The sequence below is a fragment of the Oncorhynchus mykiss genome, chromosome 21 (genome assembly GCF_013265735.2).
Source record: "Oncorhynchus mykiss isolate Arlee chromosome 21, USDA_OmykA_1.1, whole genome shotgun sequence".
Classification (NCBI taxonomy): Eukaryota; Metazoa; Chordata; class Actinopteri; order Salmoniformes; family Salmonidae; genus Oncorhynchus; species Oncorhynchus mykiss.
This window is the reverse complement of record NC_048585.1, coordinates 34,584,114-34,610,320: the sequence shown is the minus strand read 5'-3', so window position 1 is coordinate 34,610,320 and position 26,207 is coordinate 34,584,114. Positions and strand designations below refer to the sequence as shown.

Genomic DNA, 26,207 nt, shown 5'->3' with positions numbered 1-26,207 from the left:
AGCCGTTTTACCTACACTACCCTCCTTATTTATTTGGACAGTGAATATAAAATGTGATTATTATTTTATTTTATTTGAGATGATAAAATGTTTCATATAAGGGGTGATGTATAAGGGGTGACACAATGTCACCTTTTTATTTGAGGATATAGTCATACATATGTTTTACTATTTAGAAATTAAGTCACTATGTATCTAGTCCCCCCATTGGAATACTTTTTTGTATTTGGACAAATTAAAGTGTATTAAAGTTGTCAACAGTTTTTAGTATTTGGTCCCATATTACTAAACGACATCAAGCTTGTGACTCTACAAACTTGTTGGATGCATTTGCAGTTTGTTTTGGATACTTTTTTTCCCCAATAGAAACTGAATGGTGAAAAATGTATTGTCATTTTGGAGTCACTTTTATTGTAAATAAGAATAAATGTTTCTGAACACTTCTGCATTTAAAATTAGAGGAACAAAAATCACCCCCCCCCCCCCCCCCCCCCCCCCCCCCAAAAAAAAAAATGCTAACCATCCCGTTATTGGTAATGGTGACTTTTGGGGGGGTGATTTTTGTTCCTCTAACTTTCTCACTCATCATTATGACAGGTGACATTCTGTACTGTCGCCTCATATGAAACATTTGATCTCAAATCCAAAATGCTGGTTTATAGAGACGAGTTTACATATTTTTGTGTCACTGTCTAAATAATTACAGATGGGTGTATAGTATCTCAATTCATGTCTGACTCCTCTGCATGGAAGTCTGTGTCTGTCCTAGAATAGTGTTTCCCAAACCTGGTGTGCTAGTTTATAGATCAAATAGTTGGAATGGCTGGAGGTATTTGAGAAGAGGCTTGGGAAACACTGTTGTAGAATGAATGTCTCTCTCTAAGCCTTGGATGGTAATAATTTAACTAAATAAGTAATAACCAAAATCTTGCTCTGCCTGTGAACAGGACTTTGAGATGCATGAGAGCATGGAGTATAAGCCTCAGAAGAAAGCCTTCTTCAAGCTGAAAGACTGCATCGAGCTGTTCACCACCAGAAGAGAAGCTCGGAGCTGAGGACCCATGGTGAGACTTAACTTCATATTGTCAAGGCTAATAAAGGAAATAATGAACATTTAAAAGAATAGTTCACTCAAAATAAAAATACATGTTTTAACATGATATTAATCTCCATTAACCCAGAACTAAAATATTCTGTAATTTGGTCAGATGTGTAATTGATCATGTCTGTCTCGGGTAGTACATGCTATTTAAAAGAAAATGTTTTATTGTCAAATCAAATATAATAATTCATCTATCCCAGGTACTGTCCAAAATGCAAGGAGCACCAGCAGGCCACTAAGAAGCTGGACCTGTGGTCTCTGCCACCTGTCCTGGTGGTCCATCTGAAACGCTTCTCCTACAGCAGATACATGAGGGACAAGCTGGATTCACTAGTTGATTTCCTACTCGGGTACGGTTTTGACCAGACGGCCATACCTTTCTGTCAAAACAAGCTATAATGTCAATGAACAAGTATAATTGTGAAAGTAAAAACACTCAGCTGTTCCCTGTGATTTAAAGGGTTACTTCTGGATTTTGTTCTACCTCCCCAGAGTAAGATTAACTCGTGGATACCAAATCAAATCAAATGTTATTTGTCACATACACATGGTTAGCAGATGTTAATGCGAGTGTAGCGAAATGCTTGTGCTTCTAGTTCCGACAATGCAGTAATAACAAGTAATCTAACTAACAATTCCAAAACTACTGTCTTGTACACAGTGTAAGGGGATAAAGAATATGTACATAAGGATATATGAATGAGTGATGGTACAGAGCAGCATAGGCAAGATACAGTAGATGGTACCATTTGTATGTCTCTGCGAGCAATTTGAAGGAAGTTGCTAACATGCATGCCCATACACTTTGTCATTGTGCTGACACAAGTTAGCATTGGCTCGTGAAACTACCCCTAACATCCTTCATACAGGACACAGACATAATATTTTTATCCACAAGTTCATCTAACTCTTGGGAAGTAGTTAAAGGGCCTCATTGCCAAAATCCAGAAGTATCCCTTTAAGTTGTAAATCACCTATACAAATGTTATATATCTCTTGAAGAGAAAACAAGGAGTGCTCCCCCCATGAATGATTATTTGTGTGATTCTTTCTCCAGTGACATGGAAATGTCAGAGTTCCTGATCGACCCTAATGCTGGTCCCTGTCGCTACGATCTCATTGCGGTCTCCAACCACTATGGAGGCATGGGAGGAGGACACTAAGTCTAATTTTAAGTATTTTTATTTGACAATTTAGTCATCAACACTAGAAGTGCAGAAAACTTTATTTTAATGTAATGTGTATTCAAAATTATAAATTCAGACATTGCTAGCCACAGTCTTATCCGAGTTGATTCAAACAAGGAAGGTGAACCAACAGTCTTAATTCCATGCTTGCTTTTAGCAGACAAATGCTCATCTTCTCGTCTTTGGGACACCTTAGATGCTGCTTATGCGAAGAACAAGGATGATGACAAGTGGTAACAACTTTGACAACAGCAGTGTCTCTCCAGCCAACAAAGATCAGATAGTGGTGAGTTCCATGGTCCTCTAACATCTTGTCAGATACACAGCACTGCCCAGTGTGAATTGAATGTGCACTTCATGTGTGTGTCTGTTCAGTCCAAAGCAGCGTACGTGCTGTTCTACCAGCACCAGGACACAGTGAATGGAACAGGCTACTTCGATCTGGACCGAGAGGAGAAGAACAGAGAAGGGGAGGAGGAGAGGAAGAACGTCGCTTCAGTCCAGAGCAACGAAGATGTAAACGACAATGTCACCATGAAAACTAACTGAACTGGAGAAACAGAGACAGAGCGAGAGACAACAATATCCATCCTAAGCCATATCGACAGACACAGAGCAGTGGGCCAGGCCTGAGGCTGTGCACTGACCTCTGACCCCATCCAGCCCTATGAAGAGTAGGCTACAGGGGAAAATAAACAGAGGTTTGTCAGTGCTGGAACACCCAAGCAACATTACTAAAGAAATCAGGGCCTATAGATGTCTGTGGCCTGACCGGTCTTATTCGTGTCGCAGTGAGTCTTCTCCATGTCCATTCTACATGAATCATCCACTCTGGAGGAAAAATAAGTCAAGCTCTGTTTTGATTCTGAACAATGACATAATCCTGAAATCTAATGGATCCATTAGAAGTGTTAGGAAGGCCTGCATTATGAAGTTCAGTTCGTCATAGAATCAAGCACAGAATGTCACAGTGCAGTGGTGTGGGTGCTTTGGCACTTCGAACCGATACACCTGCTTTAATTTTGTTAAGTTTTTATATTTTTGAGAGCGCAATGCATTACCATACCATTTTACCAGTCTTTTTAAGCTAGGCCTTGTAAATATATATTTTTTAATGAACACTGAATTATTATTTTTATTACGTTTTAATGATGCGCTGAAGCCTTTTTGGGAATTCGTCCTAATACTTTTATTTTGTTGCACAATCACCTCTACCCTCATTTTTTAAAATAATGAGTCATATTAGTGGCACGTACTGCAATTGCTTTACAAATTACTCTGAGCCAGGGTCTTCTCAGTTAAAATGCTTTGAATGCTGCCTTTTTAAACACTGGTCAACAGAACACACATCCACACATAGTGACTGCTCTGTGTAGAGTAGGAGTGCTGATCTATGATCATTTTTGCCTTTAGGTTCATACTGAATAAGGTTGTATGGACAGGGAAGGTACCTGATCCTAGATCAGTCCTCCTACTCTGCTTTGTGTATGTGAGGAGGAAGAGCAAAATACATTTCATAATGTAAAACAGCCAAACCGGTCATGTGGTGAACTTGCATTTTAGACACAACTAATGTACACAATATGAGCCTTATGATTTAAGTTTTTTATTCTGCTGGTCCTTACAGTAAGTATCCTCCTAGCAGCATGAAGTCAAGTTCCAGAAACAACCCCTAGACACTTTTGTAGATCTGAAATGATCAGATAGGTATGCAAAATGGGGCGAAAAATTCACCTATCACATGACAAGGTGGAGCTACTACCATATTGCTCACACCCAATTCTTTCAGATCTGCATAATTAGGAGACTGATTAGGAGACGTGTTTGCATATTAGGTAGGGGCTTTTCTGGGACGGACCCACCACTCTTAGGCTGTATGTTGCATTACTATCTTTACATGGCTTCTTGAGCGTCTCCTCGCTACCGGCTCCCTCTAGAGGCTTTTTGAGATTATGAATATTGGAATATTGGTGATACATTAGATTTCTGTTTCTTGGTTGGATCACCTCAGCCTTAACTCTTAATCTCAGATTGTAGTCTTTAGCACATTATTACGTCACGCTGTTTGTGCATGGCCCCGAAACACACACACACACACACACACACACACTTAAACAGGACACAGATACGAGCTGAAACTCATTCATACACTCACAGGAACACTTACGTTCACACCCTCAACCCTACCTTTGCTGTTCCCAACAGAAACATAAATGAATAGCAACCGCTGCTCCCGGAATTCAACCTTGTTTTTTTTGTCAAATGCGAGAGCCCGAATGTATGCTGAATGACTGACTTGAACTGATCCACTTGTAAGGCCAGGTTGTTTTTTTGCCTCATCTTTTCTTGCTTTGGTTAAATGTGAGGGGGAAAATAGTAGTGTTCATTACCTTTGATAGAAATACCTGGGTACTGCTTGCTGTATGTGTCCACTCTTCCAAGGGAAAATAATGCTTCATTGTGGTTTGAGCATGGAGTAGGGTCTTTCGCTGTAGAGGGCGGGAGGGATGGGTGAAGGGTAGTATTACTGATCAGCCTGAGTGGGTGAGATATGGTGATTACATATAGGATATATAATACTGTACATAAGAGTTCACTCTGAGTGCACATTTGATAATATTTATTTATATGTAAGCATTAATAAAACAAATATATATATATATATATTTATTTAACCTGTCTACGATATTGGTTCCCAATTGGGAATCAACCCTCCCACGTTCAGCTGAAACGGTGGCGCATGGAACGCAAAAATATTCTTAAAAATATTTAACCTCCACACATTAACAAGTCCAATAGCTCAAATGAAAGATAAACACCTTGTTCATCTAGCCAGCAAGTCAGATTTCTAAAATGTTTTACTGTGAAAACATAGCACATATATATATGTAAAACCACCACCAGACACAGCTCATTTGAATAGCCAAAACATGCAATCAACAAACGCAGGATTAAAAAATAAATCGTTCACTAACCTTTTGAAAATCTTAATCAGATGACAGTAATAGGACATGTTACACAGTACATTTTTTTTTTTTTCAATAATATGCCATTTATATCCATAAATGTCCATTTACAGTGAGTTCACGTTCAGAAATTACTCAAAAATGTCCGCAGGAAATCTAGGTAGCGCGGCAAGATAACGTAAATAGACATCATAAACTTTGACTAAATATACATGTTCTACATATAGTTAGAAAGATACACTGCTTCTTTATGCAACCGCTTTGTTAGATTTATTTTTAACGTTACAGAAATCGCACACTATTCAATATGCTGAGACGGCGCTCAGATACAAGCTACATTTCTACGTAATGTTGGAGTCAACAGAAACACAGATTTAAGCATAAATATTCCCTTACCTTCGATGGTCTTCGTTCAGAATGTTCTGGAAGGGTTCATACTTACCCAATACATCGTTTGGTTTCAAGTCTTGCGTCTTTGTATTAGTTACTGCTAATAACATCAGCTGAAATGCACCCAAAATGTCCTCTGGTCCGGAAAAGTTGCGCATCAAAACATCAAAATTACATATTATATGTCGACAAAACAGGTCAAACTAAGTGCAGAAGCAAGCTTTATGATGTTTTAGACACACAAAACAAACTTCAATTCAATCGGCCATCGTCTGCCCTTCTCTTGAGTGCTGGAACAAAGGAATGGCTGGGACCAATTCGCGCCACAACGCACAACCTATTTTCTCGTGGCACGCACTAATTTCACTCCCATAGGGTCAATTCTTGCGGGATTTGAACGATTCAAAGCTCTACTGAAAGAGGACATCTAGCGGAAGAGATAGAAAGTCCCCCCAGAATCATAACTGGTTGGGAAGGGTGGGGGCGATGACGTCAAAGTTGCTCCAACTTTCATGACCACAAAAACTAGTTTGGAAGAATGCCTGCCCTGTGAGTTCTGCTATACTTACAGACATAATTCCAACGGTTTTAGAAGCTTTAGAGTGTTTTCTATCCAATAATAATTATTATATGCATATATTAGCAATTTTTGACAACATTTTTTTTCAGTTTACTAGGGGTACCCAATCTCTCCAAAGGGGGCATATGTCTGCCATATCCTTAACAGGTTTTAACTGTAATTAATTATTGGATTGTGATATTGCTTTGTTGTAAAATATTAATAAGCTATAGCGGTATTCATTATTCTCCCTGTATTAATTCCTACAGTCTGATTTGTCGTATCTTTCATTCGGGAACCCAGGTAGGTTGACGCGGTTGAAAACGGTACGTGGATGTTCAGTAGCCTATCAAATCAATCGTTGATAATGAAATATACCTCTTTGGATAAAAAAAGAGAACTACTGCTGTTAATACACAGTCAAACGCTGTGTAGTCTAGGTCTAAAATGACAACTTGGCCAAGACATGATGCAAAGTACAGCCAGGTCATTTTAGGGGAAGGGCAGTGAAGTCAGGAGACTGAGTTGGTCGGGGACTTGGGTGGGGTTTCAATTGCGCATGGGACGTGTGGAACGACACAGGTACTGTATATGGAACAGTTCATTCTCATGGTCATTCTGAACCATTTGGACAGGAGGCAGACACACGGATGACACAGCTGGTTTTGTTCCTTTCCACTGTGCTCCGGCTGAGGTAGTAGTTTGTGCTGTTGGTCGGGTTGCGACATGGCCCGCTGTGGAGATAACTGCGCAAACTACTGCCTTGCTGGCGCGGGTGATATGCACATCAAGAAACCTGGATTATTATTTTTCTGGAGAAAAAAACATGTTTGGATTAAACCAATCCAAGTTACTTTTTGGCATTCTGAGTAACTGGACTTGTGCCGTTGTAACTTCATTACCATTCAATTAGGCCTATGTGTGTAATTTGTAGGCATTTTCATGACAGAAGTGTTAGCCTATAGATAGGTACACTATATATACAAAATTATATACACCCCTGTAGCTGACTGGTGTATAAAATGTAGCACACAGCCATGCAATCTCCATAGACGAACATTGACAGTAGAATGGCCTTACTGAAAAGCTCAGTGACCTTCATTGTGGCACCGTCAAAGGATGCCACCTTTCCAACAAGTCAGTTCGTCAACATTCTGCCATGCTAGAGCTTCCCCGGTCAACTGTAAGTGCCGATATTGTTAAATGGAGATGTCAAGGAGCAAAAGCAGCTCAGCCCTGTAGTGATAGGTCACAAGCTCAGAACGGGACCGCAAAGTGCTGAAGCTCGTAAAAATTATGTCCTCGTTTGCAACACTTACTACCGAGTTCCAAACTGCCTCTGCCATGTCCGCACAAGAACTCTTCGTCGGGAGCTTCATGAAATGAGTTTCCATGGCCGAGCAGCCACACAAAAACCTAAGATCACCAAGCGCCATGCCAATCGTCGGATGGAGTGGTGTAAAGCTCACCGACATTCGACTCTGGACCATCTGGCAGTCCGACAGACATCTGAGTTTGGGCGATTCCAGGAGAATACTACCTGCCCCAATGCATAGTGCCAACTTTAAAGTTTTTGGGAGGAGGAATAATGGTTTGTGGCTGTTTTTCATGGTTCAGGCTAGACCCCTTAATTCCAGTGAAGGAAGATCTTAACGCTTCAGCATACAATAATATTCTAGATGATTCTGTAAGGAGATGGTTTGTCAAGATCGGTGTGTAAGAACCCCATCGAATACCTTTGGGATAAATTGGAACGCTGACTGCGAGCCAGGCCTAATCGCACCAAATTCAGTGCCCGACCTCACTAATGCTCTTGTGGCTAAATGGAAGCAAGTCCCTGCAGCAATGTTCCAACATCTGTGAAGGCTTTCCACTAAAAGAGTGGAGGCTGTTATAGCAGCAAAGGGGGGACCAACTCCATATTAATGCCCATGATTTTGGAATGAGATGTATGACAAGCAGGTGTCCACATACTTTTGGTCATTGGTGGTTGTCATCATCAGCAACTTGAGCACTTGTTTTTTTTGTTCTAAATAAAGTAAAAAAATATTAAAACTTGTCGTTAATTTAACATTTATAGTACTCTAGTGCATCATGTATAAAGACTAAAAGAGCCATTTTTATCTAAGCCTACTGGAGTTGTAGCCCTACTATAAGCACCCATTTGATCTGACTGCCAGAGTTGTTTTAATAATACAAGTTCTTCATGTTAGTCATGATTCTCTCATGCAGTGTGTCTTCAGGTCTTTGTCACGCCAATAGTAGGGGAATAATCACATCACGGATGTGGAGGGGAGTCACGCTGTGTGCCGTTAGGAAATGCCATTAGAGAGGAGATAGTGTTACCCTCCATTTAGGCAGCCTGTGTAGTATTTCTCATTCACTTAGGTGCTCTAATTATTCACGGAGAATGAGAATTAATGAAATAGCAATACTACTACTAGGCCTACTACACATCAATACTACACATCAAATCACTTTATTTTACAGATTACAGAGAGTCAATCCTGCCAGTGCATCGCCTGTTCTCATAGAATATACATAACATAGCAAATGTAAATTTGGGACACTCAAAATAGTATGATTTGTAACCAATGGCAAAAACGAAAGTAGGGTGGTTGGTCGGGGCGGATGGATGGGTGTAAAACATGAACATCTAGCAATCCAAAGGTTGTGCGTTCGAATCATCACGGACAACGTTAGCATTTGAGCTAATTAGCAAATACTTACTACTTTGGGCTACTTTACAACTACTACCCTTCCCCTTACCTAACTCTTAACCCCTAGCCTAGCTAACGTTATCTTCCCTGCTAACAGTCTTCGTAACATATTGCACGAATACCTCTATGGCCCTGAAAGAACTTCACTGGATATGTAACCTTGAAACCATATCCCGAGGCTGCATGTATTGTAGCTGGGGATTTTAACAAGCTAATTTGAGAACAAGGCTACCTAAATTCAACCAGCACATTGATTGTTGTACCCACTCGAGCAAAACACAACCACTGCTACTCTATCTTCTGCGATGCATACAAGGTCCTCCCCCGCCCTCCCTTCGGCAAATCTGACTAAGACTCCATCTTGTTGCTCCCCTACTATAGGCAGAAACTAAAACAGGAAGCACCTGTGCTTTGGTCAGATCGGCGTTGGATAGACCTATCGGATTCCACACTTCAAGATGAATTCGATCATGTGGACTGGGATATGTTCCGGGGAGCCTCCGACAATAACATTGACGTATACGCTGACTCTGAGAGTTTTTATTAGGAAGTGCTTTGGAGATGTTGTACCCACGGTGACTATTAAAATCTTCCCTAGCCAGAAACTGTGGATTGATGGCAGCATTCACGCAAAACTGAAAGCGCGAACCACCACATTTAATCATGGCTAGGTGACTGGAAACATGACCGAATACAAACAGTGTAGTGTTTCCCTCCAAGGCAATCCAACAACCGAAGGGTCAGTATAGAGACAGTTGCAATTCAATGGCTCAAATACAAGACGTATGTGGCAGGGTCTACAGACAATCACGGAAGACAAAAAGAAAACCAGACCCTTCGCGAACATCGACGTCTTGCTCCCAGACAAATTAAACAACTTCTTTGCTCGCTATGAGGACAATACAGCACCACCGACATGGCCTGCTATCAATGACTGGGCTCTCCTTTTCCGGGGCCAACATGAGTAAAATATTTAAACGTTTTAACCCTCGCAAGGCTGCCTGCCCAAACAGCATCCCTAGCCGCGTCCTCAGAGCATGCGCAGACCAGCTGGCGGGTGTGTTTAGGGACATATTCAATCAATCCCTATCCCAGTCTGCTGTCCCCACATGCTTCAAGAGGGCCACCATTGTTTCTGTTCCCAAGAAAGCTAAGGTAACTGATGTAAATGACTATCGCCCGTAGCACTCACTTCTGTCACCATGAAGTGCTTTGAGAGACTAGTCAAGGATCATATCACCTCCACCCTGTCACCCTAGACCCATTCCAATTTGCTTACCGCCCCAATAGGTCCACAGATGATGCAATCGCCATCACACTGCACACTGCCCTATCCCATTTGAGGAATACCTATGTAAGAATGCTGTTCATTGACTACAGCTCAGCATTCAACACCATAGTACCCTCCAAACTCATCATTAAACTTGAGACCCTGTGTCTCGACCCAGCCCTGCAACTGGGTCCTGGACTTTGACGGGCCGCCCCCAGATGGTGAAGGTAGTAAAAATCTCCACCCCGCTGATCCTCAACAATGGGGCCCCACATGGATGCGTTCTCAGCCCTCTCCTGTACTGCCTGTTCACCCATGAGTGCATGCACGCCTCCAACTCAATTATCAAATTTGCAGACGACAAAACAGTGGTAGGCTTGATTAGCAACAATGACGAGACATTCTACAGGGAGGAGGTGAGGGCCCTCGGAGTATGGTGTCAGGAAAATAACCTCACACTCAACAAAACAGAGGAGATGATCGTGGACTTCAGGAAACAGCAGAGGGAGCACTCCCCTATACACATCGATGGGACAGTAGTGGAGAAGGTGGAAAGTTTTAAGTTTCTCGGTGTACACATCACGGACAAACTGAAATGGTTCACCCACACAGACCGCGTGGTGAAGAAGGCGCATAGCGCCTCTACAACCTCTGATGAAATTTGGCTTGTCACCGAAAACAGAGGTAGCCTGACTGCCATTAGGTACCGAGATGAGATCCTCAGACCCCTTGTGAGACCATATGCCGGTGCGGTTGGCCCTGGGTTCCTCCTAATGCAAAACCTCATGTGGCTGGAGTGTGTCAGCAGTGTCTGCAAGTGGAAGGCATTGATGCTATGGACTGGCCCGCCCGTTCCCCAGACCTGAATCCAATTGAGCACATCTGGGACATCATGTCTCGCTCCATCCACCAACGCGGTGGATGGGTTGCACCACAGACTGTCCAGGAGTTGGCGGATGCTTTAGTCCAGGTCTGGGAGGAGATCCCTCAGGAGACGATCCACCACCTCATCAGGAGCATTCCCAGGCATTGTAGGGAGGTCATACAGGCACGTGGAGGCCACACACCTACTGAGCCTCATTTTTACTTGTTTTAAGGACATTACATCAAAGTTGGATCAGCCTGTAGTGTAGTTTTCCACTTTAATTTTGAGTGTGACTCCAAATCCAGACCTCAATGGGATGATACATTTGATTTCCATTGATAATTTTTGTGTGATTGTTGTCAGCACATTCAACTATGTGAAGAAAAGTATTTAATAAGAATATTTCATTCATTCAGATCTAGGATGTTATTTTAGTGTTCCCTTTATTTTTTTGAGCAGTGTACATTGTTACATACACCTCTAGGAAGAGGAACACAACTCAACTCCCTGTGGAGTGAAAGAGGTAGGGGATCGTAGGTGCAGGTAAGGATGACCGAGGCAGAGATTGGTACCATTTACAGGGAATTTATTCCTCCACATGGTAATTTGGGGAAAAAGGGCTTGACGGAACCAAAGCAAAGAAAGCCCCCTCTCCAACCCTACCTGCATACTCACTACTTACGTAACTTAGCACCACCTGGTGCGCTAACCAAAATACAGGGGGTGGTCAGCCCAGGTCTTACCTAGTGTGCTTAGACAGTAAATACTACGGGTTATGTATGCCCGCAGGCCTCTTGCCTAAGCACTCCCTAGGTGCCTTCCCCCTGGGAACAAATGAAACATAATAATACAAACATTAGTAAACAATTTCAAGAATCAAAACAGACCTTTGACAAAGATACCTCCACAAAATACTTCCCCCAAAAAAGTCTGAGAAACTAACTCAGGACATTAAAGACTCACTCAGCAACAACCAACATAGGACATACCAAATCTGCCTCCTGTCTGAGCAACAAACGCTGCCTTTTCGAGCTTCAGAAGGAGTTGGTAATTGAAGACAGCTGTTTCTGACGAGAGGGCGGGGTCAGCTCCAATCATCAATGGGGCCGACCAATCAGCTGCTTGGGGGAATTTCAGGAAGCCATCCTGAAACAATCAAACAAAACCACAACACAGAAACTGGGGCCTGTTGCACAAAAGTAGAATTAAGACATCCGGGATAAATGACTCAGCTGAGCTCAATGAAGCCAAAACATGTGCGTCCAGGCTTAATTGGTTGCACAAAGACCAAGCCAGGATGAGCAGACACGGATTCATTAAGCCAGGTGAAACCAATCCTGGATAGGTGCGCGCTCACGGCTCACTCAAATAGACCCCGCCACAGATCACAGATTAACTGATTTACCATGGCAACTAGAGCCGCGTACTTTTCCCCGTCGGAAGCACAAATCCTCATGGAGGCATACGAGGAGGTAAAAGATATAATTAAGAAGAAAGGCAACACCGCCACAGTGATAAAGCAAAGAGAAAAAGCGTGGCAAAGTATTGCAGACCGCCTGAATGCGTAAGTAGTGCACAATTACACACTCACCGCTCCGCTGAAACATCACAATTACAATTCAAATATTTAATTCACATCTCCAAAAATGCAGTTGTACTGTAATTATGAAACGGTTAATTTTTTTTATTGAAATGCACTGCAGATATGAGTGAAATTGTGTAAAGTAACTCCATCACACTGTATAAAGCTATGATACAATTTTTGATATTTTTACTGAAAACAAGACAAAAATACCAAGTAATTTTTTGCAGTGTGACTCCATTAAGTGTGTGTGTGTGTGTGTGTGTGTGTGTGTGTGTGTGTAGATTAAACATGAACGGGCCAAAACGGACATGGCAGCAGGTCAAAATCAAATACAAGAACATTCTGCAGAATGGTATGGTCCCTGACTAATATTTAACAAAGCACAAGCATATATTGTACCCAGAAGGTGCCTGCTCACACATTGTCTGTACTGTTTTAGCAGTGAAAAAGAATACCCACAGACAAGGCACGGGTGGTGGGTCACCAAAGGCTGACCTTACCCCAGCAGAGGACATGGCCTTGGAGCTAAATAAAGGCAGGCCCGTCTTAGAGGGGATCCCTGGGGGGAAAGAGACGAGCATAGGTTCCTCCCAAGATGCCACCCGCTTCATTCAAGGTATGTCCTTCCATCTCTACATGGGATACAACCACATTCATATTGAATCAATTTGGACTGTCTGACTTTGGTTTACCTATTGCCTTGCAGTGTCTGGCAGCACTGTGTTCCTGTTAGAGCCACCAGCACAAGCACCAGACGATGCTGATCCAGTGAGTACTCCATCAAAGGCATACTGTAGGCCTGGCATGTCTTGTCTACTAGCTTCAATATGAATCCGATTAAATGTGATAGGGTGAAGGCCCCAGTGCAGCAGCAACAGCACATGATGGAGACGATGATGAGGAGGAGACCATCTCTCTGGATTCCAGAAGGCATGAGGTATCATGTTAAGACTGTGAAAGTACTATTTACTCTACAATGGTGAGGAGTCCTCATCAAAATCAAAAAATCTAATTTCTTTTACAGGACCCAGATGCTATACAGTGGGAAAACCAGCCTGGCAACATAGTGCGTATTAATAAAAGGACACCACATCCTGCCAAATTCCAGCTGCGCTAATTGTATTGTGTTCACAGAGCTCACAAGCTATCAGAAAGTTGTATGGCAACCACCTCCGGTGCCAAATAGAACTGGCAGACATAGACATTCAGTACAAGAAGAAAAAGATGGAAAATCTTGCACTGGAGTTCGAAATAAAAAAGAGGACAATTAGGAAACTGGACCTTGAAATAAAAAAACTTGAGAGGGAGGTGAGATATGCCTTCAATGTACACTGTATGCTAACTGTAACACAAATGTATTAATCATTATTTTTCTTTCCTCCCCCAGCTCCAAGAAGATGACACAGCTCAAAATAAAAATTAGGTATATTCTCGTAAAGTCAAGTGAGCCATGACATATGAGCTCTTATTGTGAGCACACAGGACGGTGGCATCTTTCTAAGGTTTTTTTTATTTTCCCAGCAATCAGTACAACCAAGTCATCGTTATAAGGCATCGCCCTCTTTTGCCCACCCCCCCCAGCACCAGGTGTGGCCACTAGCCTATATGAAGGCCCAAAATTGTGTGTTCCTTTCTGCTCTGACAATGGCATGCCCATTCGTGCGAGATGTGGTGGATGAAGAAGCACTTGTGCTGAGGAGAGCCTTCAGGTGAGAAAGGGTCTTCAGGGACCGGTTGGACCCACTGGCCTTCCCTGATGACCATCTATATGAAAGATACAGGTTTTCTGCAGATGGCATCAGGTATCTATGCAGACTACTGGGTCCCAGGATTAAGCACCGCACTGCACGGAGCCATGCACTCTGTGTGGAGCAAATGGTTTGTGTGGCCTTGCGCTTTTTTGCTAGTGGAGCCTTCCTGTACTCAGTGGGGGATGCAGAACAGCTGAACAAGGCCACAATTTGCCGCACAATAAGGAGTGTGTGTCTGGCTATCAAAGCATTAGCAGATGTCTTCATCTCCTTCCCTGGCCACAGAAGACTCTGTGACATCAAAGAGGAGTTCTATAGGATTGCAGGTAAGAGGATCTACAAATTACAGGACAACTGTTAACACATAGTAGGATACTCATTACTTTGTGTGACAGGTTTCCCCAATGTCATTGGTGCAGTGGACTGCACACACATAAGGATAAAAGCCCCCTCAGGTGCCCATGAGGCCGATTTTGTGAATAGGAAATCCTTTCACAGCATTAATGTTCAGGTGAACATAACTTTTTGATATTGTCCATTGACGAACACTCTGCATTGCCAGTGATGTGCATTGATTGGTGTAATATTCCTCATCTTATGATTTCAGATGGTCTGCAATGCTGACTGTGTGATCAGCAATGTTGTGGCAAAATGGCCTGGCTCAGTCCATGACTCCAGAATCTTTCGGGCCTCTGAAATCTATCAGTGCCTATCACAAGGTAAGCCACACAACCCCTATTTATAACCATCATGGCTGTGTCAAGAATATCACTGTGTTTATGAGGTAGTAATGATGAGATTTTGTGTTGACAGGTGAATTCTCTGGTGTGTTGCTGGGAGACAGGGGGTATGGCTGCCAGCCTTTTCTCCTGACACCTTTCACAGACCCCCAGGAAGCACAGCAGGCCTACAACCATGCCCATGCCAGGACCAGGGCCAGAGTTGAAATGACCTTTGGCCTCCTGAAGGCACGCTTTCACTGCCTTCACAAATTAAGGGTCAGCCCTGTTAGGGCATGTGATATTACTGTGGCTTGTGCTGTCCTCCACAATGTGGCCTGCCTGAGGAAGGAGAGGGCCCCCAGAGTGCCACCAGCCATGGACTGGGACAATCCGGCAATCTTCCCTGATGACGACAGTGGTCGGCTGCTGAGGGACCAATATGTGTTGAATTATTTTAGTTAGTATGTGTGCTTTCAATTTTGGTTAAATATGTCCTGCGGTGGCAGAGGAATTTGGGTTTTTTTGGGTTCGTTTTTTGACGAATTTGGCCTCTTATGATGTTTGTGCGGTATACTGTGTGTAATACAAGGCTGCAGGGAGGCTACTGCATCCATTCATTTGTCTGTTCAGTTGATGTGTATGGATTTGTCCTGCATTTATTTTAGTGTGCAGACATGCAGGGTGTGTTATACACATTCAAAGGTCTGTATATGTATCATTTTGTATAATATGCTTAGATTCTGTGCTTTCCATCTTGTAGAGTCACTGTGACTTCAGTTTTGAAAGGAGCTGATGGTTTACCTGCTTTGTTTTGTCCTTATTCAATAAAGGAACATAATGTTACACATTGTGTTTTTATATTCATATGGAATGTGTATTTGTTTATATGACAGAGTACTAGGGCCACACTGAAGAAAAAGGATAAAGTCATAAATTTATGAGGCTGGTTCTTTCTGCAGAAAAGCTACATATTGTTTTTACAGTTTTGATACTTATGACAATGTGATACTTAATATTCTGGCACATCAGCATGTCTTTGTTTATGAAACCATACTGAAGTACAATTTCACGAAATGCCCCACATCTGTCATTTTAACAACTGTCCTCCTTTAAAACAACTGGTTACAATATTATGACTTGTGTTTTTTTCCCCTCTGTGGCCCTAATATTCTAGCATTTTATATATAGCCTTATAGTCTATGGGAAACTGTAAATTATCTAATGATAGCAACATCATCTAAAAATCATTTTTTATCCAAAATCATTGAAATTAATGATCACAAACGTTTAAATAACAGTGGGTCTAGTTATATGTGATAACAATGTATAGTGAGCAGTGAAATAACTATTGGTTTCCATTTGTGGTGACTGCTGACTGACATTAGGGATGAGATTAAATAGATCCTGGAATTTAGCCTGGTCTGGAGCAGGCTAGCTCCACAGAATAAATCTCCATGGTAATTTATACCATAACATATCCTCCTGCCCCCTATCCATCTTTAGTGCAACCGGATTACGGATCAATTGAGCCAGGATCACCAAGATATCCTGGCTTAATCCCTTATCCTAGTTTTGTGCAACAGGCCCCTGGAAGTAGAAAATAAGCAACAAATAATGTCAGTTTACATACATTATGTTTCACAATTGGGTTATCAAAGTAATGAAGTGGTTGACTAGGAGGGCCTGTGACCAGATGATATAATGGACTGCCAAGTGGTCAATTGCATTTGTTCAAAAGAAAGGACTAAGCTTTTTGCTAATGCACTTGAAAATCAAAATTAATTTTATTCTGTGGTCTTGAACGCCGTTTGGATCTTTGTGTCAAAAAAAAGTTACATCAAATAAGCTTGTTGACAAATCAGGACCTGAATATGACTGCACGTCACATAATAATTTAACACGTTTTACCTAGTTATTACACATTGATTACACTATCACTCATCTTTCATATGTCACTACGATTCACCGATACGTATGCTATGAGGCTGGTAAAGTTTTGTCTCACACACCTACCGCACCAGCACAGACACACTTACCCAAGCTCTGGACAGTGCTGGTCATAAAAAAGATAGCTAGCTGATGGATGCAAACAATGTTCTTCCCCCAAAACGACTGTTTCAGTAGCTATAGTTTAGCAAGCTAACTTAACTCAGCAAAAACAAATGTTTTCTCTCACTGTCAACTGCGTTTTATTTTCAGCAAACTTAACATATGTAAATATTTGTATGAACATAACAAGATTCAACAAATGAGACATAAACTGAACAAGTTCCACAGACGTGACAGAAATTGAATAATGTGTCCTTGAACAAAGTGGGGTCAAAATCAAAAGTAACAGTCAATATCTGGTGTGGCCATCAGCTGCATTAAGTACTGCAGTGCATCTCCTCATGGACAGCACCAGATTTGCCAGTTATTGCTATGAGATGTTACCCCACTCTTTCACCAAGGCACCTGCAAGTTCCTGAACATTTGTGGGGAAATCACACAGAACACTGACATTCCTGTCTTGCAGGAAATCACGCACAGAACGAGCAGTATGGCTGGTGGCATTGTCATGCTGGAGGGTCATGTCAGGATGAGCCTGCAGGAACGGTACCACATGAGGGAGGAGGATGTTTTCCCTGTAACGTACAGTGTTTAGATTGCCTGCAATGACCACAAGCTCAGTCCGATGATGCTGTGACACACCGCCCCAAACCATGACGGACCGTCCACCTCCAAATCAATCCCGATCACAGGCCTCGGTGTAATGCTCATTCCTTTGACAATAAACGTGAATCCGACCATCACCCCTGATGAGACAAAACCGCGACTCGTCAGTGAAAAGCACTTTTTGACAGTCCTGTCTAGTCCAGCGACGGTGGGTTTATGCCCATAGGCGACATTATTGCTGGTGATGTCTGTTGTGGACCTGCTACAACAGGACTACAAGCCCTCAGTCAGAGCACTGATGGAGGGATTGTGCGCTCCTGGTGTGTTCCTGATGTAACTCGGGCAGTTGTTGTTGCCATCCTGTACCTGTCCCACAGGTGTGATGTTCGGATGTACAGATCCTGTGCAGGGGTTGTTACATGTGGTCTGCCACTGCGAGGACGATCAGCTGTCCGTCCTGTCTCCCTGTAGTGCTGTCTTAGGCGTCTCACAGTACGGCGTTCCTGGTGTAACTCCGGCAGTTGTTGCCATCCTGTCCCGGTAAAGGGAAACAGTGTTTAAATTTTTACGAATTATCTTTGAACGATAGGGTCCTAAAAAAAGGGACATTTATTTCTGACTTTATATATCTAGGTGTCATCTCAAATACCCCTAATTTATAAGACAGTTCTTATTTGATTAATGGTGGTCGGACCTACCTATGTGAAGCTAGCCACAATAAGGATTAGCCACAATAAAAGTCTGACATTGCCAGTGATGAAAATTAATACAAATAGCGGATTTATGCCATATTTCAATAGATCATGCTAAACGAGTTTGGAATGTTATATAATTCAACGAAAGACAATTTGCTAATTTGATAAAATCTGTTGAAATCACACTGGATGTCTTAAGACTTTAGAATTGCATTGGGGGAATACTTATTTCACTGTACGGCTTTACCTATGGATTGTGGATCAATGACATGGGGTATCAGTCTACTCAGTGACACACAGAGAACATTAGCATCGTAGTTCTTATTGCGGGACTCTGACACCACTGAATTGAGCCACATTTATTGTACCAGTCAAACTACTATGTGTTTTGAACACTATTCCAGAGGAAAAACAATACAACGTGGATGTTATGGAGTCTGAACTCTGAGGAGGACATTGGGAAAAAAACACTTGGGTATTGAATTGACTGATATTATTATTTTCATGAACTGAAATCAACAACACGTGGCTACTTAGCTAATACTTGCTCACATGGATTCCTAAATCATTGTTAAGAATATTGAAAATGACTGCAGTTTCTACTGGTCATTATTTTCAGGCTGGTTTCATGGTGCTAGCTAGGTACCAAGCTAAAGGCAAAGCTTGCTAGCTACTGCAGAAGTTGCTAATAACATCTGTAACAAAAATATTTGTTAACATTTTTATCCTGATCTTATTTCAAATGCTCACACAGATGTTTTCCCACTCGGTCTAACAAATAATCCCTTATTACCAACGCGGTATTGTAAACACATCGTTTGCGGCCAGTGTGTGCTTGTGTTAAGAACAAATTATTATTTACAATGACAGCCTACCCCGGCCACACCCGGATGACACTGGACCAGTTGTGCGCCGCCCTATGAGACTCCCAATCATGGCCGGATGTGATACAGCCTGGATTCGAACCAGGGACTGTAGTGAAGCCTCTTGCACTGAGATGCAGTGCCTTAGACCGCTGCGTCCATGTGTGTGTGTGTTAACTATAACTGTACTAGAATGCTTAAAAGGTCGCAATTTTTTAAAATATCGATATCGATTTTTTGGGGGGGCAAGGAAAATATTGGATATCGGTATCAGCCAAAATGTCATATCGGTGCATCACTAACCAGAACAGAGGGATAAAGTGATATATGTTTCAGTAACATTGGATTTATAGCAATGGTTATCAACTGTACTGCAGGGATGGAACGTAAGTCGCAGAAAATGTAGGTTGTGGCGACAGCTGCAAATAAGTATTTGACATCAGAAGAGTTACAGGGTGTGTTAAGTGGTGATGTCCGATCCTTTCACGTTGTTGGCATTAAATCTATTTAAATAATGGAGAAGGGTGGTGTTATTTTTATTTATTTTTTAATTAATTTTATGAGTGTTGTGTTATGGTATTTGTTAATTTACTATTATAATTTTTTCAGGCAAAGTAATAAGGGAGTTGTACTCCAGTCTATTAGGTGTTGGTAATGTAGCATATTGGATACCAACCGCCGGTAAACCTCACCGAAGAAGAACTATAATATTGCATGGCAGCAACACATGACAATACAGCATGGTAGCAACACAACATGGCAACAGAACAACATTAGCAGCACAAAACATGTTAAAACATTATTGGGAACAGACAACAGCACAAAGGGCAAGAAGCCGACCCTAGTGTTGTGTCTTTACTATCATTAACTGAAGACTGATAGTTTTTATCAAAGATTCTCTGTAATGAGTTATTATGCGATTAGACTGATTAATCATGTAACCGTAATTACTAGGAAGTCGGGGCACCAAGGAAATATTTTCAGATTACAAAGTTATAATTTCCTAAACTATCTTTTCAGATATTTTATCTGATCAATTAGTCTTCGAATTAATTCATTATTTACTTTACCTCACGTTAGTCTCATTCCAAACCTCGTATATTGTTGGTTTTCTGCACGAACCCAGTCTTCACTATGAGTCATCCATACATCAATTGTCTTAAATCATTTATTTATTACTAACTAAGTAATTCACATAAACAAACAAACAAACTAGGTAAATGTGGTTACATGAAATGATAGGCGAATGTGCCCTAGTGGGCTAAACCGGCATCGCGGCTTGTTAGACAAAAGGGAAGTGGGGGTCGACTAAGAAGTCACTACAGAGTGATAATTATAACAATTGAAATGCTAATCCTTTGCACATGAACGCTCACTCACTCGGGAACAATTGCAATCAATATATATATTTACGCTCAGTGTGTCGTCTTGATCGCTGGTGAAAAGTTTGTTGTGGGTTGTGGTTAGAGTGGATTGTTCAAAGTGACATTCATTAGTTTCGTTATAGAATGGATGTTTCGGCGGTTGTCGTTCTTCGCGTTCAATGATACTGAATTCCTAGCTGCAGACTAGTAATTAATATCAAAGACTTGTTCTTATTCTGTCGGTATCGATAGTCTGAGTTTAACCACGTGGTATGGTTAAAAGATTCAGCAATGGTCTACAACCTTTGTCTCATCCTAATGGGGAACAACATGGTCTGCAACCTTTAGCCATCTCGTAATTGAGGTAAGTTCGGTCTGCTGATCGAAAACCCGAGTGTGGTTTTTATTCGGAAGGGCTGTCTGACCCTAACTGGGCTCAGGGGCGGTCCTCTGATTTAGTTCAAATCAAAAGGGAATTGTATTTTTCTTCATTAAACAGTCCAAAATCATATTACACAATTATACAAACAGTATCATACTCACTCATTCATCTTATACAACAATTAGATGTAAAAACCATATCTGAGGCTAATATATGAACAGCTTTATGGTAATGTAGCCACACCGTCTCCCATGAGCTTCCCAAGTTGTGACAAACGGACCAGTTCGTAGCTGGATTCTTCACCGACCTTTTATACTTTCTCCAGAACATGAAATTTGTTCTATTAGAGGTCGACCGATTATGATTTTTCAATGCCCATACCGATACCGATTATTGGAGGACCAATTTAATTTTGGAGGACCAATTTAAAAAATAATAATATATGTATTTGTAATAATGACAATTACAACAATACTGAATTAACACTTATTTTAACTTAATATAATACATCAATAAATCAATTTAGCCTCAAGTAGATAATGAAACATGTTCAATTTGGTTTAAATAATGCAAAAACAAAGTGTTGGAGAAGAAAGTAAAAGTGCAATATGTGCTATGTAAGAAAGCTAACGTTTCAGTTCCTCCTCAGAACATGAGATCATATGAAAGCTGGTGGTTCCTTTTAACATGAGTCGTCAATATTCACAGGTAAGAAGTTTTAGGTTGTAGTTATTATAGGACTATTTCCCATTTGTATTTCATTAACCTTTGGATGCTCTTATAGGCACTTTAGTATTGCCAGTGTAACAGTATAGCTTCCGTCTCGCTCCTGCCTGGGCTTGAACCAGCAACACAACGACAACAGCCACCACATCGAAGCAGCGCTACCCATGCAGAGCAAGGGAAACAACCACCCCAAGGCTCAGAGCGAGTGAAGTTTGAAACGCTATTAGCGCACGCTAACTAGCCAGCCATTTCACTTCGGTCACACCAGCCTCATCTCGGGAGTTGATAGGTTTGAAGTCATAAACAGCACAATGCTTGACGCACAACGAAGAGCTGCTGGCAAAACGCACAAAAGTGCTGTTTGAATGAATGTTTACGCGCCTGCTTCTGCCTACCACCGCTCAATCAGATACTTAGATACTTGTATGCTTGTATACTCAGTCAGATTATATGCAACACAGGACACGCTAGATAATATCTAGTAATATCATCAACCATGTGTAGTTAACTAGTGATTATGATTGATTGTTTTTATAAGATAAGTTTAATGCTAGCTAGCAACTTACCTTGGCTTTCTGCATTTGCGTAACAGGCAATCTCCTTGTGGAGTGCAATGAGAGAGAGGCAGGTCAATTTTGCATTGGACTAGTTAACTGTAAGGTTGCAAGATTGGATCCCCCGAGCTGACAAGGTGAAAATCTGTCTTTCTGCCCCTGAACGAGGCAGTTAACCCACCCTTCCTAGGCCGTCATTGAAAATAAGAATGTGTTCTTAACTGACTTGCCTAGTTAAATAGAGATTAAATAAAGGTGTAAAAATAATACCCAAAGAGGCCAACGTCATGACACTAGACATGGCTTTCACTTCGAAGGCTAATGTGTCTGTTTAGTCTAAATTACACTAACTTCAAGTAACATGGAAATACGATGACATTGCTAAATTAGTCAAATAATTAGTAAGAAACAACTTCCATATTAGGATGTTGTCAAATGTATTTTAGGGATGCTACACCATTGCTGTTACTAGCAAAGCTCTAGCAAAAAATATCTAGCAATGCTAGTGCTAGCTAAAATACAGTGGTCCCCTCAGCATTAGTTAGCTGGGTGAAGTTCTACTGCATCTTAAGTCAATCTGGCGACTTCACAATCATGACAAAGGGTTTTCCCTTCAATTATTTGCCTTTGAAGTGTTATCGTGTTTCCCATCCAAATCCGACTTGTACTGGGGTAGGCTAATGTCAGCCAGGTAACTTTAGCTTGCTAGGTAAAAAGCTAATTTCAGCTATGCTAGTGATTATAATAAATTATTATAAAAATAGACTTAACCAGATACATAACCAGCAGTCTATGGTCTAGCTACTGGTATGCTCACTGCCACTGTGGCCCAACAGTCTCTGCTATAAAGGATCTCAGTTGCGATGTGTAAGGGACTCTCAGATAATTCATTGATTGACACTGAATTGATCTGAGAGTCACAGGATTGTGATAGAGCTCATATAATTAAAGATGGACTTTTGTGATAACTAACTCTGACTTGTGTGTGGTTTGCTCTCATGATTTGGTAAATAGAGGAAATTTCCACGACATTTGGCGACGAGGAGGGGATGTGAATCTTCACTCGGTGACCGTTCCTGACGATCTAGGTAAATAAATCCTGCACGAGGGATCCCCTAAACTTGGGATCTCAGGGAAACCACACTTCGGGAACGAAGCAGATGGACCAACCTTTGATCTGAGAGGAAGCGAGCCGAGTGGATACCACATCTCGAACTGAGTTTTTTTAAAGAAGAAGGTGAGCGAACCACACACAGATTTGAAGTCAAGTTTTTTAATTATGCCTGTTACGTATACTCTGAGTGTGAATTCCTTTGTAAGGAAGGCACCTTGGCGGCGTAAGCAGGGCCGAGTCAGAGGAGAGTAATCTGGGGTTTTGTGGACTCAAAAGATACTCTGCACTGTCCGGTTGCCAGTGACCAAGATCCCTCCTGACACTGAATTGATCACAGTGGGGATTTGGTGAGGTCTGTCGGGGTGAGGGACCAAAGGGACTGTGTATTCTAGGTGAAACACGGCATTTGGTGAAGCCCTATTGGAAGAAGGACCTCATTCTGTGCGTCTGTGTGATTGTCTAAGTGACCCTCAGAGGTGGTGAATTCAAATTATTTTAAATGTGCTAGCCAGGTATGCCCTGGGTTACTCTGTGCGAGTATTTTGTTATGGGATCACTAGGTAATAGTTGTCGGACTGTGTGAGCGGGGTAGGGTTGACTCTGTGTGGGCAAACCTATTTATGTTCTGTGTGGACGTCTGACCAGTTCTGTGTGAACATCTGACCAATCCTGTGTGGGTGATCCTGAAAGTTCTGTGTGAGTACCTAAGATTTCTTAAGTTTTATATGGATTCTGTGAATTATTTGAAATTATGATAAATTATGTATGTGTATGTGTGTATAAGCAATTACTAGAGATTTGATAAAGTAATGCTGAGAATGATTAGATACAATTTAAACCACCCATTCGTAGACGTAAGTGGGTTTTGAGTTGGTATCTTAAATGGATAATTTGATAAAGATGAAGTTAAGCACTATTAAAATAATCTACAAAATCTGGGAAATTGAGCTCTAGAAACTGATTAGAGTGTGTCCACTTTTGGTTATCTTACCCTAACAATGTAACTATAAAACGCATATTGGATTATCTCCGTCTGGGTGAAACATTTGAAATTTAACTGCCCTTAAGGTCTGAACATGTTATATTTTTTATTCCCAGTATGAGAGAAGTTGCGTCATTTAATTATATTTGCGTGATTAATGTGATGTAGTAAAGTAATTGAAATACGTTGCATAAGTAAACATAATCTACTTTTATTAAAAGGCGCAATATTCTGTTTCCTAGTCATTAACTGTCGATTTTATTATTTGATTGCTAATATATTCATTTGGAATTTGAGAATCATAGTGGGAGTAACATTTGTACTATTAAAATTGGGCTATTATTCTTCTGGGAATTGCCGATAGTGACGTGTTTTGATTTTACTTGTAAATTGGGTTTATTTGCTGAAAATCAGTGGTAGAATCAGTGGTAGAATCAGTGGTAGAATTCTCGCCTGCCACACGGGAGTCCGGGGTTCGTTTCCCAGTCATTGCGCTGACAGAATTCAAAGTTTTTGATTGTAAAATCATTTATTTGTATGTTTTGCCTGGAAAGTTATGGTCGCTAGTGTTTGTATAAGATATAAACTGAACGTTTTAATAGCTTGTCTGGTTCAAATTGATAGAAGGGACAAATGAACGTTTTCAATAGATTGTTTAGGTTAAATTGATAGACTAATTCAACTTAAAATAATAACGAAGCGTATTCTGATGCAAGATGATGTCTGTTTCACTAAATTATCTGCTGGAATAATGTATTGAGAATTGAGTCGTATTTAAATTACTGTATCAATAGAGAAGACAGTTACCTAAGTTAAAGAAATTCTGAATAATAGCGGGGAGACGATGGCGATAGGAAGTGATTACCGAAATGATTTTCATTCTTATAGGTTGACTGACGCATGTTATAATTTCGGCGCTGCGTGTGTGATTTTTAAAGAAATAGGATACATTTCATAAGTGTGAAGAGCAAAGAGAAGAGGAAGTTATAAAGTTTGGGTTTTAATCTTACGATAGAGGTATGGAGAAACGTTGAAATGAGAGGGGTTATATTTTTGCCCACTGGAAGAGGAAGAAAGAGAGATCTGAAAGTTGTGAGTAAGACATTGGGAGAATAGATTCTGATGGTTATTGATTTTTGGTTTGATTGTTTAAGTAACACCAGTTAATTTGAGCAGGAAAGTTCATGTAGTCTAACATTATAGTATGTTTCCATTATGTGGAACAATGTCAGGTCATTAAAGGTGATTGCTGGATTGAGTAGTATGAGAGCCTGTTGGCAGAAGACTGAATGCGTATGAATGTTGAAAAGCAAGATTGGGCCAAACTAGTATGTTAAGTGGGGGAGTATCATAGATTTTAATTATAGTGTTGTTACCGCAATAGTCAAAACAATTTCATATGTTTTGGGGAATGAAAGCTTTGTGGATATGAGTGGGAAAAAATAATAAGTTTGTTTTGATTTTTACGCTGATGAGACAGCGCCAACTTTTGAAAGATTTTAGATTTGTTTAAAAAAAATCAGGATGGGTTTTACTAAATTTATATCAACAGGTTGAAATTATTAGATTGCTGATTAAAAGTTTTTTTAGGAGTTGATTTAACTTAATTAAACATTGTATCATACATATACATTGAATTGATTAAAACTTATGATTAATGATTTGAGGTACAGTGGCATTATCAGTAGGTTTGGTTTATAGTTCACGTTTGAGTTTCTGAATCGATGTAGTGTAATGAATACTAACTAAGTGTTT

General features: G+C 41.0%; 1 pseudogene across 1 annotated transcript in view; it reads left to right on the top strand.

Annotated features, from left to right (window-relative positions):
• LOC110501069 overlaps nucleotides 1–4,959 on the top strand; it is a 41,551-nt pseudogene extending 36,592 nt beyond the window's left edge. The window contains exons 14-17 of the transcript XR_005038447.1: nucleotides 948–1,064; nucleotides 1,303–1,452; nucleotides 2,160–2,575; nucleotides 2,665–4,959. The product of XR_005038447.1 is annotated as a ubiquitin carboxyl-terminal hydrolase 15-like (transcript). The remainder of the gene's footprint in view (nucleotides 1–947; nucleotides 1,065–1,302; nucleotides 1,453–2,159; nucleotides 2,576–2,664) is intronic.
• Nucleotides 4,960–26,207: the final 21,248 nt, after the last annotated feature.